The sequence below is a fragment of the Hermetia illucens genome, chromosome 3 (genome assembly GCF_905115235.1).
Source record: "Hermetia illucens chromosome 3, iHerIll2.2.curated.20191125, whole genome shotgun sequence".
NCBI classification, from domain to species: domain Eukaryota; kingdom Metazoa; phylum Arthropoda; class Insecta; order Diptera; family Stratiomyidae; genus Hermetia; species Hermetia illucens.
The window spans coordinates 49,956,865-49,973,082 of record NC_051851.1 but is presented as its reverse complement, the minus strand read 5'-3'; positions in this window follow the sequence as shown (position 1 = coordinate 49,973,082).

Below are 16,218 nucleotides of genomic sequence, written 5' to 3'. Positions count from 1 at the left end.
TATACCCTGGCTATGCTACCATAAGCGGCTTTAAAGTCGATGAAAAGATTATGTAACGGTATCCGTATTCCTACAGTTTTCTATCGCTTGCCGCACAGAAAAAATTTGATCTGTTGCTGATTTATCTGGAGTGAAGCCTCTTTAGTATGGGCCAATGGTGTTCTGGACGTATGGGGCTTCCAGCGTAGCAACATAGCGGAGAGTATCTTATAAGTGGTACTCAGCAACGTGATACCTCTATGATTGCTGCACTGTATGATATCTCCCTTTTTAAATATTGGGCAGAAAATGCCTCATTGCGAGTGGCCTGACATTGATTCGCCGTCCTACACCTTGAGCATCAAACAATGATCCACTTAGTGTAGTTGGTCGCCTCCATATTTTACCAATTCGGCTGTAATTCTATCGGCTCCTATCGACTTATGATTTTTAAGCCAATGAATTGCACGAACTGTTTCTTCTGTACTTGGTGGTGACAGTATTTGTCCGTCGGGACCGTCCGTCGGCGGGACCTCCAACTCGCCGATGTTCTGGTTGTTCAGCAGTTTATCAAAGTACTCTACCCACCGCTACATATACATACATACATATGCCCATTCTGCCGGAATTTAGATTTCCCTCTTTGTCTCGGCAGGATGAACAGCGAGGTGTGTAAGGCTTCATCCTGCTGACTTGTTGGTAAAACTTCCGTGCCTCGTGCGGTTGCTCCCTGTACTTTTCGAGTTCACAAACCTGTTGGCTGCGGTTATTGCGTCATCCATTTCCGCCTTATAGGTGTTGTGGAGGGCTGTGTTGTGGATGGCTTCAGTGTAAACTCTCACCTGAGGGGATTCTGGGTCGTTGATAGACCAGTAGCTACAATTTTATTTTATAGTGTTTATATATATAAATTCGGGACCAACTTACCCCCTCATCAGTACAAAGCTCAGGCTTAACTACAAATAGAAGACAATATCTAATCTATTAGATTCTGGGAGGTGTTTTTATTCGAGCTCGGGGCACTATGACTGTATCTTTTGACATTCATCAAGAGAAATGGCAGCGTTCGATCAGCAAGTGATCAATTTGGTTGAAAATGGTCCCGTCTGGAGAGACCCACGTTTGTTTGTATACCGCTTTCCGCGCAAACCAGGTTCTTCCAACAACCATTTCATATGACACTGCTAATTGAATAACACGTAGTCCGTTATCATTTGTATTTTGATGTAAGCTGTGGAAGCCGACGTATCGCCTGAATACGGGCTCTATCTTAGTCAAAATCCCCAAATATGAATTTGATATCTTACTTGAGGCAGGCTTCGAGGGTCCGCTCAACTGCTCGTAGAAGCTATCCTTCTCCGACTCTGCAATCTTCTCTGTAGGGGCGTAAACGTTTATGAATGAGGCTTATATTTCTAAATTTGCCTCGTAGGCGTGGAGTGCATAACCGTTCGCTTATGTATCTGTCTACCTCACTTCATAGGGGTACTTTGATCTAATAAATTTTTTTACAAAGAAGTTCATCTGCGCACGGGCCAGTTACCCGTAGAAATGTTAATCAGAGGGCGAAGATGGCAGTGGTTAGGTCACACATTGCTGGCTGCGACATACAAATAGCCAACAAGTGGGTCGTAGCTCAGAACAGTGAAGGAAAAGTGCAAAACTTCTCAGGAAGTCCCGGAAGCAGCTCAAATAAATTTCAGTACACAATCGATGATAGCGCCTAGGCGTGATTGACGGACTGTGCCTCATTCAGATCTAACTAACAACCAGTCAAACGGACTAAGAAAAGATGCAACGTAGAATATTCACTTTAATGAACATTTCCTGGACTTGAAATGATACACATACTTATTTCCATTGAAAGATAATCATCACTGTTCACTATTTTGCGATTAGTCCATCTTGATGTTAACTGCCGAACTTACTTAATTATTGAATGAATCATGGTATTCTAAATGTTATCAACCTGACAGCCAGGATCTGTTTCGTAGAAGTTACTGGTTCTTCACCGGCAGACAACTCGGCTCAAACCTATGTAATAAGTTCGAAATAGTGGAAAAGGTTATCCTTGCTGTAGCCACGAGCCCAAAAATAAATACCTTCGACTAACACTAAATAAAAGGATTCTTTCGGCTGATGGGAAAAAAATATCATTTTAAAAACTTCAAAAGTTTCTCTTGCAGCCCCAATCTACCTCAAAGTAGATATCCGCAAAAAGGAGCATTACTGGCACGTCGGATTCGTATATATTTCGAATACGAATGTGAAGTCTGATTTTCCGGGTATTTGGTAGTGAGATTTGCAACTTGTTTGAGTTACGGGTGATACAATTCGCCTTTTCTAACTATACACCAAAACACCACCATCTAACAGTCGCGCTCTGGCATTTGCCCCACGGATGTGAATTTTGGTATGTTTGCTTGAAACGTCAGGAAAAAAAACACAGAGAAAACGTAGTATTTTGCATGAAACTCTGTGTGTTTGTCATAAATCAAAAGGATTTTCAGAGGATATGCCTGTCCCCGTGTTGTATATGTTTTGATTTGTTAGATGATAGTCCTAGGCGTGCAAGGACGAGCTAAAGAGCAAAATGTTTAGTTTTCGACCTAGATAGGATGGCAATGGAATGCTGCTGGCATTTGCTGCCCCTGTAAAATGGTTATTCATACATATTATATGCCGAACGATTTAATAGGCGAAACAAGGTATAGAGTTAAGCCTCCTGTACCAACTGGTCACTTATGGGATTACAAAGTAAGTCCGTTAGTTGGTGGTATAAGCTACGTATGTAGATTAAGTTCTGCGTAAAATTCCGGCGAACATACTGGATACGAATTGGGACGTGATGAAGTGCCTTATATTATTTATTGTGGTTTATTCAGTATTAAACATCTGCTTGGTACCAATTATGTAATGATGCACTAGTTATTTTTTGGATGTTCGAAAATATGAGAGTAAAACCTAGTATTATCTTTGATATCAATAAATGAGTTGAAGTTAATTATAACACCCTTGTCATTCACTCCTCCGCTTCAGATGATTTGAAGTCCATGTAGCCCCGTTCTTAACACCTCCACGAATTCTAATTAACGAAAAAGTCATTTCAGCTGTCCATCAACCCTTCTCACCAATTCCACCCTCAAAAACGATTTGTTTTTATTTTACTACTCACCCGTATTTGGAGAAAAAACGTCCTTGCGACTTACCCAGGGAATCCTTCTGTTGTGCTCTTGTGAAAAATTGGTTTTACTTAGCACCTCCGTTCGCTAGAGGAATATTTATCAGAGAACAAACAGATCGACGTGGCGGCAGTGTTGGTATTGCAATCAAATTAAGGACACCGTGAAAAATTGCACGGAGCACTAATTAGAAATTTTGTGTGACTGGACTATAGAGAAATGTCGAACTTGAAGGGGTTCATGCTACAAATGTTTGACTTTCGTTAGTAAGAGATCATAAAGTACGAATTTGATTGCATTTTAAAGGACTGAAAATGGAGGAAATTTCTGCTGGTAAAGAGCAATTAACGATTATTTAGAAGCAGGTACACAAATGAAAAACAATATTGCAAATTACGATTGGTTCGCGGTATAGTTGTGCGTACACAAATTAAGTGAAAACATTATGAAATACTATGTCTTCCCCCATTTAATATGGGGGAAGCTCCAAGAGAAAGTATAATCAGAAAACTAGAAACGTTAGGAAATAGTTTCGTTTCTTCAAAACTGAGGTATGTCACGCACGCAATTCCTTCAAATACCTGCTACCATAATTTCCTTATTAAAACTTGCGAATAAAATTCAGAGATTCCATCCTCCCCAACCAAGTGATTCAATGACACTCATCTATCCAAAATATTTCAAATTGATCACATCTTCTTTCCAATGAATAGATTCTAAGGATATGATATGATGACGATGGGATGTCGTCAGGACATAGCATTACGCTAAACTAATCACCTTATCCTTCAAGATGAAATCCTCAAGTCTGAACATCTAAGGTGACAAACTCACCATCGGTAAATATGAAAGAGCGGGACACACGTAAAGCGATCCCTGTTCGAATATCCTCCAAAATGAATTCACCTTCCAAGCTAACCCAACGCTCCATGAATTTCTATAGAACGAAAAATGAACAGCAACATAAATTATCGTTTAAGGATTTTATGAAAAGGACATTTTAAGACACCTATCTTTCATTATAATTGATGGGAAATAATTCATTTAAAGCGAATCCTGCGGAAATATCCACCCGAATCGTTACACTTCAATTTATTTATTAGATAGATTCGTTGAGCTCATGAAATAGAGGGTTTAAGGAAGAGATGAATCTGCTGTTCATTCCGGTGATTAAGGTATTTCTCACGACTCGATAGGAATACCTAACATTCTACTTTAGCATGTCTGCAGTTCCCCAAAAATGAAGGACATTGATTTGAAAAGGATACGATTAATATCGGGACTTAATTATGGTTGGTGGATGAATGAGAGCGATTAGGTGGCATGAGCGATTGACGCTGGGGAGAAAATAAAGTAGGTAGAAAAGCTATGTCGTCGTAGTATCGGTGAAATTATTTTTAGTAAACTTGGTAAATTTGATAAAATCAATGGAATAAATATACATATATCACAACTTCGGACGAGGACTGACTAGAAAAATTATTTAAAAAGTGATAGCTGATTGAAAATTTGTAAGATTACATTTGTATTCGAGTTTCTTCGTTCGTAGAGACGAAATCCGGGTTGAAAGTTATGCGTACCTACCAATTAGCTTTTCCTGAAATAAATTCTCGATTCCATGCTACCGCGCTGTCCTGCGAGTTGGGGCTCAAGAATACAATCAAAGTTCACCCTGTATGTCGAAATAGGTGACTAACAGGGATAGAAATATGTGGGCTAGCAAGCTGCAAATTTTGAAACTTTATTGCTACCGAAACATCAACTGCGACTTGGGTACCCAAAACAGACTGATTTGTTTGTGGAATGTTAGCACGCTCCTTGACATCGGTAGTGAGGGTCCTCGGAATGCTGCACATTGTGGGCTTAAGTGAAATAAGATGGTGGGACTCTGGAGGGTACTCCTCTCCCACTTGCCACATTTAAGGCAATGTGCTTTCGTATTCTGGGAAGTGAAGTGGCAATAGGCGCAAATCCGGGGTCAGGGTGTTTCTCACGGTTAGCGCAAGGTGCGCTCTCGTATCCTTAAAGCTGGTTTCTGGCAGACTTCTAAATGCAGCATTCCGGTCCAGGCTAAGGAGCACCACAATTGTACAATGCTATGCATCAATGGAAATTTCTAATATATTGAATTTTTCTCCAGATTCCATGTTTTATAGGAGCAATTATATGCAGATCAAGGGGAAGCTTGCTAAAGGTGACACTGTGATCGAGATGGGTTATCTGATTGCCAGGGTGGACTCTGACAAGACCTTGGTCGGACATGTTAAGAAAGAAGCATGGTCGTGGAATTCTGCACCGTCTCGTCGTTGGTGACACACTGTTCGAGCACAGAGCGAGCCATAAAGTCAGTTGTTCGTTCGATTGTGTGTTGCGTACGACACTTCTGCAGAGTTGGGGAGCTGCGACTTCCAAAGTTCGACGTCGACCGCTCGTATGTTCCAGGTGTCGCTCGACAGTGGGAGAGCTATCTTGCTGATCAGACTGCAGATATACCGAGTAGCTCGCCTGAGAATATCGATCAGCATTGGGTCAAAGGGTAGTATAGGTCCCGGGGCGAAACGTGGATTGGTAACCACGATGGAGCATAAAACCTGGGAAATGCCTGCTGAACCAACACCAACAGCTCTACTACCAAACCCTATCTCCACCTCCACGTGGTGACCGCTGGGAGCTCTTTCTTGACGAAAAGCTGAAGACGGAGAAGGATGAAGGCGAGTCTCCCGCGCCTAAAAACGGGACAAATTGTACCAACTGGTCCTCCAGGTTGGGGGTTGGGTAGGGCTGACAACCCTACACGGAAAACAACCGTTACGAAACCACAACAGGAGCCTCGGATAGGACGGATATTAAAACGACGGACCCGGCAACGACAAAGGAATAACGATTTGCGCATTTTCTCATTGAACGTGCGCTCCCTGTACAGAGATGAAGCTGATAAGCAGCTAGCCGATACCCTGTCCCAATATAGGGCTGATGTAACAGCGTTGCAAGAGATGCGATGGACAGGGACCGGTTTCCTGGAGAAGAGCCACTACACCATATATTATAGCGGCCATCCAGTAAACCATGTGCTCGGAGTAGGTTTCTTAGTCAGCCAAAAAATGAAACCTGCTGTTATCGGCTTTGAAAGTATAAGCGAACGGCTATGCACTCTGCGCTTGCGAGGCAAGTTTAGAAATATAAGCCTCATAAACGTTCACGCCCCTACAGAGGAGACTGCAGAGTCGGAGAAGGATACCTTCTACGAGGCAGTAGAAAGAACCCTCGAAGCCTGTCCCAGATATGATATCAAAATCATACTTGGGGATTTTAACAGCCAAGTAGGGAAGGAGCCCGTATTCAGGCGATACGTTGGCTCCCATAGCTTACACGAAAAAACAAATGATAACGGACTGCGGACTATTCAATTAGCAGGGTCACACGAAATGGTTGTTGGAAGTACCTGGTTTGCGCGGAAAGCGGTCCACAAACATACGTGGGCCTTTCCAGACGGGACCACTTTCAACCAAATTGACCACGTGTTGATCGAACGCCGCCACCTCTCAGCCTTGATGAATGTCAGAACATATAGGGGGGCCAATATAGACTCGGATCACTATCTCGTTGGCATGGTGCTCCGAGCTCGAATAACAATACCACCTAGAATCCCCTCTGACAATCAGGTAAGAGTGAACACTGAAGCCATCCACAACACAACCCTCCGCGACACCTATAAGAGGGAAATGGATGCCGCAATAACCGCAGTCAATAGAGGACCTGGAGATGAAGCATCAACTAATGATCTTCACAACCACCTGAAGAACGTTATCATGGATACGGCCACAAATATACTTGGCCCCAGCCGCAAAAGGAGTCGGAACGGCTGGTTTGACGATGAATGTAAGCTAGCAACGGAACGGAAGAATGCCGCATACCGAGTAATGTTGCATTCTCAAAGAACGCGGGCACGCGCAGAGACTTATCACGAACTCCGTCGAGCGGAGAAGCGACTTCACAGACGGAAAAAGGAAGCCTGGGAGAACCAACAAGTCTGTGAACTAGAAAAGTACAGGAAGCAACCGCACCAGGCGCGGAAGTTTTACCAACAAGTCAGCAGGATGAAGCCTTATACACCTCGATGCTCATCCTGCCGAGACAAAGAGGGAAATCTGATTTCCGACAGAATGGGCATATTAGAGCGATGGGTTGAGTACTTTGATGAGCTACTGAACAACCAGAACATCGGCGAGTTGGAGGTCCCGCCAACTGAAGACGACGGACAAATACTGCCACCACCAAGTTTAGGAGAAACAGTCCGTGCAATTCATCGGCTAAAAAATCATAAGTCGCCAGGAGCCGATGGAATTACAGCCGAATTGGTTAAATATGGAGGCGACCAGTTACACCAAGTGGTTCATCAACTTGTGCTCAAGGTATGGGACAGCGAATCAATGCCTGACGATTGGCAGCGAGGCATAATCTGTCTCATACATAAAAAGGGAGATATCACACAGTGCAGCAATTATAGAGGTATCACGTTGCTGAGTACCATCTATAAGATATTCTCCACTATCTTGCTAGGCCGGATAGCCCCATACGCCCAGAACATCATTGGCCCATACCAAAGAGGCTTCACTCCAGGCAAATCAGCAACAGATCAGATTTTCTCTCTGCGGCAGACGATGGAAAAACTGTTGGAATATGGACAACAGTTGCACCATCTGTTCATCTACTTTTAAGCCGCCTAGGGTAGAACTACACACGGCCATGAGGGAATTCGGTATCCCGACGAAATTAATAAGACTGTCTAGGCTGACCCTGACCAATGTGCGAGGCCAGATAAAAGCAGCAGGATCACTCTTAAGACCATTCGACATCACCAACGGTCTACGACAAGGGGATGCGCTATCATGCGTCCTCTTTAACCTGGCCCTCGAGAAGGTGATCCGTGATGCTGAGGTGAATGCAAGAGGTACGATCCTCTTCAAGTCCACCCAACTACTGGCCTATGCTGACGATATCGACATCATGGGAAGAACCACCCGAGACGTTCAAACTGCCTTCATCCAGATCGAGCAGGCGGCGCGAGATCTTGGGCTGCACATCAATGAAGGCAAGACAAAATACATGGTGGCAACGTCAGCACCGAAGACGAATCAACCAACAACATCAAACCGCACTGGTCAAACACAAGCACGAACAAGAATAAGGATAGGGGAATACAACTTTGAGACCGTTGACAATTTCTCCTATCTAGGGTCGAAAATCACAACCGATAACAACTACGATGATGAAATCCGCGCATGGTTGTTGTCAGCCAACAGAGCCTACTTCAGCTTGCAAAGACTGTTCCGCTCGAAACGTCTCACCATAGGGTCAAAGCTCTTACTGTACAAGACTATGATCTTGCCAGTCCTCATGTATTCCTCGGAAACTTGGGTTCTTAGCAAGAAAAATTGCGAACTCTTGGCCGCGTTCTAGAGAAGAATCCTCCGAAGAATTTTTGGCCCCCTACATGAGGATGGACGATTCCGTAGCCTACACAATGACGAAATCTATGAGCGATACCATGACCGTCCGGTTGTGGATAAAATCCGGCTCAATAGGTTACGGTGGGCGGGTCACTTAATCCGTATGGATGAAGATGATCCCACCCGGAAAGTCTATAAGGGCAATATCTATGGTAGGAAAAGAAGACGAGGCAGACCCTGCCTAAGATGGAGCGATGGCGTGGGCCAGGACGCCAGACAGCTTTTAGGGATATCGAATTGGTGGACCTCGGCGCAAAACCGGGATGTCTGGAGCTCCTTATTAAGGCAGGCCTAGACCGGATACCGGTTGTTGCGCCGTTGATGATGATGATTGGGTCCCCATCAAAAAGGCTCTTTTCTCGGGCACTACACAGGTTGTCGACGACGTCATAAGATCTGACTGGCTGAGGAATCACAACCGATAACAGGACGATGGAATCCGCGAACGGGTTTTGACTGACAGCAGAGCCTCTTTCAGCTTACAAAAACTGTTTAGCTCGAAACGACTCTCCATAGAGCCAAGGCTCTTATTGTACCAGACAGTGATCTTGCCAGTCCTCATGCAACCCTTCAAGATTTGAGTTTTGGGTAAGTAAATTGCAAACTTTAGCGTTCCAGAGAAGAATTGTCCGAAAAAATATTGGCCCCCTACACGTGGATAGACCAAAGCCGAATATAACGATGAAATCTATGAGTGATACCACGACCATCTGGTTATGGATAAAATCCATCTTAATAGGTTGCGGTGGCACACTCACTTAATCCGTGTGGATGAGGATGATCCAGCTCGGAAAGTCTATAAGAGCCATATCTATGGTAGCAAAAGAAGACGAGGCAGACCCTCCCTCAGATGGAGCTATGGCGTAGGGCAGAATGCGCAAAACCGGGGTGTCTGCTGTTGGTAGGCCTGGACCGGATACCATTTGTTGCGCCGTTGGTGATGATGACCATTGCTGTGGAATTGTGAAAGCGGATTGATGAACGGAAGGGTCTATTAGCCGCGGTGGGCGATGACGGGCATACAGCGCGAGCACCGATACTGAGCGAAGTCCCAGGAAATTAAGTGTAGTGTTTGCCGTAACAACAGAGAATTTGCTGTTACACTAGTCAAGGAAGCGGAAGATGCCCCACAACACAATGATTCTAGAAGCGTATAAAAATCATGGAAATCTTTCGGTGTTCCTTGAAGAACGATGACGAACAACTGAAGATTTCAAAACAACGATTCTTAACCGCATCACATCCGGGGATGTTTCCACGCTTGTGGTTGGAATGACTAGTCACCGTAACATGCGAATAAGGACTCTGAGAAATCATTTCGTCCATTAGTACACTCAAACGAAGTAAAGCCTGACGACCTTCCCACAGAGTTACTCATCGCTGCACGTGCAATTACTACAAATGTGCTGTTTCCAGTCACAACAGAATCTAGGGAGCACGAGACCTTTCCCAGAGAGTGGCAGAAGGAGATGGTCGTTGAAACCCAAAAAGTTTTGACTGTGACAATTGTAGGGGTATCTGTTTGATCCCTGCCGTCGCAAATATAATAGCTAAAATAATCTTGGAACGCAACAAAGGACATATGGAAGGATTGATCTACTGAGAGCAGGCTGGTTCCCCATCAGATTCTACTGCATTGACCACATCAACAACCTACGGATCATTTTGGAACAGAGCGCGGAGTTTAGATCTTCGCATCACCCGCTCTTCACCGATTTTAGCAAAGATTTCAATAACGTGAGCAGGAAGTGTATCTGATGTGCTCTACGCAGGAGGGAGATTCCGGAGAAATTGGTTGCCAATATCAGACCGGCATATGATGACGCATAGCAACTGTAGCACTGAGGTAAAATCTTAGAAGAATTTAAGGTCCAAAGTAGAATCGATCATTGTTTTCATGTTATTGTTATTGCTGAGGTGCTGCCCTGTCCGGAGGATATGGTGGAATTCAATAGATGATGACATATTTCCTCAAACACCTCCACTACGCAGTTATCTTAACACCAAGATAAAACTGAGGCTGTTTTATTCTAATGTTGTTTCTATGTTCCTATATGGAACTAGCAAATGAAAATTGAACTCCACTGGTACTTAAAAGCTCCAAACCTTCGTCGAAATCTGTCTACGTTGTATCAACGGAGTACGCCGGCCTTATTTCAAAGGAAGAACTTGGTTGGAGCACAAGCCTGGCACACGTTACGCACTGTGACCGGGAGACAGAAGTGGCAATGGATAGGTCACACATTAGAGAGGGGCGACAATGTGGAATCCATTCCCCCAGGATGGTTGACTAGTGAATCGCCCCAAGGGCACTTGGTGCAGAATAGTAGAGAAGGAGTGCGGACGTCCCGGAAAGTTGTGGAGGGAGCTGAAGGGCAGGTAACCGCAAACGATGGCGCGTATGTGTGGTTGACGTGCTACACCCCATCAAAGGGTAAATAGCAACCATATTCATACAAGGGACATGCAGTGGCTGAGTAAATGATGAGAATACTCCATTAGACGATGATTCCGTTTGTACGTAGCTAGGAGGTCATACTTTATATGACTTGAATAGAGCAGACTACTTACTTTAATGTGATAATGGCACTCTATGCCATCTTCGAGTAAAGTAAATTCACACGTAATAAACAACTTTAACCATTGTGTCTTTTTAATAATAGTACAATTGTTCTCAAACTTTCCAGTATCATGCCTAGTAATGAATTCTGGGGGCTTACTAGTAGTATTTTTTTTTTATTTTTTTTTTTTTTATGGATGGAGGTGGAAATCTTAGAAAGACGCTGCTGCGCCAGGTAGCAGCAGTGTGTGGGATTCACATCCACTAAAACCACCCCCACTCTTCCGCCGCTCCCCGCGGGACCACCGTGAAGTATTACTTCGCGGGGGAGGCTCTGGTTCGCTATACCAGCTCGTCCATGTCACGTCTCCGTCGCGCCGCCTTCCGAGCTCGGTCCAACTCCAGGAGTTTTGTCTGCACCACGGCTACTGCCTCATTTACCGCCATCCAGTTTTCCTCCGACTTCAACATCTCTTCCACCAGGTTGGAGGGCTCGATGTCCGCCCCTAAGATGCTGTTCAACCTCCTTTTCTGCTGCAGAAATCTGGGACAATGGAACATAACGTGCTCCGGGTCCTCGGGTGTAGCACCGCATTCAGGACAGTTGGGAGACTCGTCCAACTCGAAGCGATGCAAGTACTTCCTATAGCCACCGTGTCCCGTAAGGAACTGTGTCAGGTGGTAATTCAATTCTCCGTGCCTTCGGTTGACCCATTTCTCGATACACGGGATCAATGTATGGGTCCACCTGCCCCTGTCGGAGTTATCCCATCGTTGTTGCCACTTGCCACACAACTCTCTCCTGATGGCTTTTCGGAAATCCGTATTCACCTCGGCTGGATTTGCCTTCCGTTTTTCGTAGAGCCAGTGTGCCTCGCTCGCTAGAAAATCTATAGGGATCATTCCTGCGATAACACACACTGCCTCCGTCGACGCCGTCCTAAATGCGCTCCACACCCTTAGCGCAATTGGCCGGTATGCCGAACATATCTTCCTCCGGTTGACAGCGTGGTTCGACGCAGGATCGACCTCACCACTCCCGCGATGAGTAGCCTGCGACTATACTTCGGCCCTCCCACGTTAGGCATCATCTTTGCAAGGGATGAACTGGCATTTGCTGCCTTCTCTAGCGCATAATCCAAGTGTCCCTTGAAACTCAGCTTGGCATCGATCATCACCCCCAGGTATTTGACAACCGATTTTGAGACGACCGCACGATTACCAACCTGGATGGTAACCGTGTTGTTCTTTCTACGGTTGGTAATGAGGACCGCCTCCGTCTTTTCGTCCACCAGGTCCAGCTTGGCCATTCGTAACCATGACTTGATGATATGAATGGCTTCATTTGCATAAAGCTCCACGTCCTCGGGATGCTTTGCAATTGCAACTACCGCTAGGTGGTCCGCAAAACCAATTAGCGTTGTTTCCTCCGGCACGCGAAGGCCAAGCACTCCGTCGTACATTATGTTCCACAGCAGCGGTCCCAATACAGAACCTTGACGCACACCTGCTGTCACAATGTACTCCTTCGGCCCGTCGTCCGTCTCGTACCAGAGAAGTCTGTCCGAAAAGTAACTCTCGATGAGCCGAGCCAAGTAGCTAGGAACACCCAGTTTGGCCAAAACGCCCTTAATGCAGCCCCAGTTGGCTGAGTAAAAAGCATTTTTGACGTCCAGCGTCACCAGAGCACAGCATTTGCCCATGGCCATTGCATTTCGAGCCAATTCTACGACCTTTGCTACTGCATCGACCGTAGAACGGGCTCGCCGAAACCCATATTGCCGCTCTGAAAGACCACCCGCAAGCTCGATGAACGGGAGCAGCCTGTTGTATATCACCCTCTCCAACAATTTCCCAGATGGTGTCTAAGAAACAAATAGGGCGATATGAAGAGGGCACGCCGGGTGGTTTTCGAGGCTTCGGTAGCAAGACCAGCTTCTGCCTCTTCCACTGGGCGGGAAACACTCCTTCCGCCATGCACGATTCGAATGTGCTTGCGAACCACCTTGGTCTGGCCTTGACCGCCACCTTCAGAGCCCTGTTCGGAATTCCGTCCAATCCCGGAGCCTTGCTGTCCCCAATACGTCTACAGATTTCCCAAAGTACCTCTTCGGTAACATCAGGGATCGAGAAGACGTGCTGCTGAGCTGCCAGTTAGGGTTCTCTTTCGTCCTGCTCCTGCTGCGGGAAAAGAATTGTAATTATTTGCAACAAGAGCCGTGGGCATGTCACCTGAGGTGATTTTTGCCCGCGGATCTTCTTCTTCTCTTCTTCTAGGCTGTACCCCACGGATTCGTATTAGCCTCCATGCAGAGCTTCTGGTAGCATTCCCGTTTGCTTCTCCGAATGGCCTTCTTAAGGTTGCTTCGCAGATCCCTGTATTCCTCCTCACGCTCCTGATGCTCCGGCCTTCCCCTTGTCATGTGGGAAAGTCTCCTCGCTCGGAGACAAGAGGATCTCAAGGCAGCGATCTCCGTGTTCCACCAGTAGTTTGGCCTCTTGCCGTGGCGCAAACGTCGTCGTGGCATCGTAGCGTCGCATGCTTCGGTTACACGCTGAGACAGCTGTGTGACCCTTTCCACCGCTGTTCCATCCGGATCATGGGCTCCCTCCAATGCGGCCAGGAATGTCTCCTCGTCGAAAGCTCCGATAGACCAGCCAACCGCCTTAGATTTTCCACCTCCAGAGCGTCGTTTACTGTTTCCCCGGTTCCCAATGCGAAGGAAGATGGCCTGGTGGTCACTGTGTGTGTAGTGCTCACTCACTTGCCAAGCCATCTCCCTCACCAGTGAAGTGGTAACAAATATCAGGTCAACAATCGAACCCGACCCTCTTCCTCGAAAGGTGGGCGCGCATCCAACGTTGGCCAGCACGATGTCCAGCTCCGCAAATGACTCCAACAGAATTTGACCTCTGGTGTTCGTCGATCGGCTTCCCCACTCCAGGGCCCTTACTAGTAGTATTTGAAAACGTAGTAACATACTATTATTAACTTTATTTGTATGTATTTTGAGGTCTAGATTTCACATAGGGTCATCTACATGATTTTCGGTTCAGATTTTCGATTGAGTAGCTTCTAATGGGTCCTGTTTTACTTTAAGTACATACTTTTTAACCCCCGCTGCTCTACTTTGTGAGCAATGTCTCCACGGGAATCCCACAGGGCGCCAGAATAAGTTCAATGCTATGGAATATCATATACAACGATGTACTTAATCATGCGGTTCCCTTGGAAGCAACGGTACTTTGTTACGTCAACGATATTGTGCTTAAATGTTTTCGTAAAACATCTAGACTATATTACATACAGCGTTCTGGTTTGACACTTGAGGAGGAAAAAACTAAAGAGGTCCTCATCACCAAACAGCGTAAGGTATATTACACTCGCATCAAAATTGGGAATCAAGCCATCACTTCTAAACCAATTATAAAATACTTGGAACTAATGGTAAGACCGGAGCTCAGTTATGAACAAAACGTAGAGAATACTTCCCACAAAACATAGTCTAACAAGGATGATACCCAAAGTAGGAGGACTGCTTTATATATACTTACAGGCTATTTATAATTAATGTGTTGAACTCGTTTTTACTCTATGCAGCGCCTCTTTAGAGAAAGGCACTACACAAACTAAATGTAATCTTCATAGGGGCAGTCTTAAGGGTGTGTTTTTCCTTCAGGACTACTTCAGATAATGCAGGGAATGATGTCAATTGAACAGATGAAGTGACGAGCATATGCAATGTGAAGTCCATCTCTCCGTTATCGTAGATGAAGAATGCCAAAAGGTAGAGATCTATGAGCAGATGATAACGACTTTGGGAGCGGTAAGGAAACAACCTGGAAACTGTACACGGCCATGAGAGAATTCGGTATCCCGACGAAATTAATAAGACTGACTAGGCTGACCCTGATCAATGTGCGAGGCCAGATAAAAGCAGCAGGATCACTCTCAAGACCATTCGACTTCAACAACGGTCTAAGACAAGGGGATGCCCTATCATGCGTCCTCTTTATCCTGGCCCTGGAGAAAGTGATCCGTGATGCTGAGGTAAATGCAAGGTTTACGATCCTCTTTAAGTCCACCCAACTACTGGCCTATGCTGACGATATCGACATCATCCGAAGAACAACCCGAGACGTACATCTTGGGCTGCACATCAATGAAAGCAAGACAAAATATATGGTGGCAACGTCAGCACCGAAAACCAACCAACCAACAACGTCAAACCGCACTGGTCAAATAGGAAGAATAAGGATAGGAGAATACAACTTTGAGACCGTTGATAATTTCTCCTCTCTAGGATCGAAAATCACAACTGATAACAGCTACGATGACGGAATCGGCGCACGGTTGTTGTCAGCCAACAGAGCCTATTTCAGCTTACAAAAACTGTTCCGCTCGAAACGTCCCACCATAGGGTCAAAGCTCTTAGTGTAGAAGACCGCCAGTCCTCATGTATTCCTCGGAGACTCGGGTTGTTAGCAAGAAAAATTGCGAACTCTTGGCCGCGTTCGAGATGAGAGAGAGAGTTGATGATGATGAAGGAAAGGGCCGCATACACAAGATGATACCTACCATGAAAGAGTGGTTGAGAAGAAAACATGGTGAAATCAGTTATCATCTCAGTCAGTTTCTCACGGCGCATGAAGGAGATCGCCAGTACCAGTACAGATTTAAACTGAAAATCTCACTCGATTATCTAAACTGCCATGGAATTCCAGAGGAATTAGAGTATCTATCGTTCCAGTGTTCCTGATTCGTGATTCAAAAAAGGTATCTAGAAAAAACACTCTAGAGGAGGCTTTGGTACCAGAAAATATAGTGTGGAGAATATTAACAAGTCAAAAGATGCGATTAATTCCACGATATGATCTATCCACAGTAAACTTCAAAAGGCGGACAGGCCAGGAAAATGCCCTAAAATCCCATAGAAAGACATGCGCTTTTAGTGTGGCAACTGGAAAGTTATTGGCCTAGTCCCTG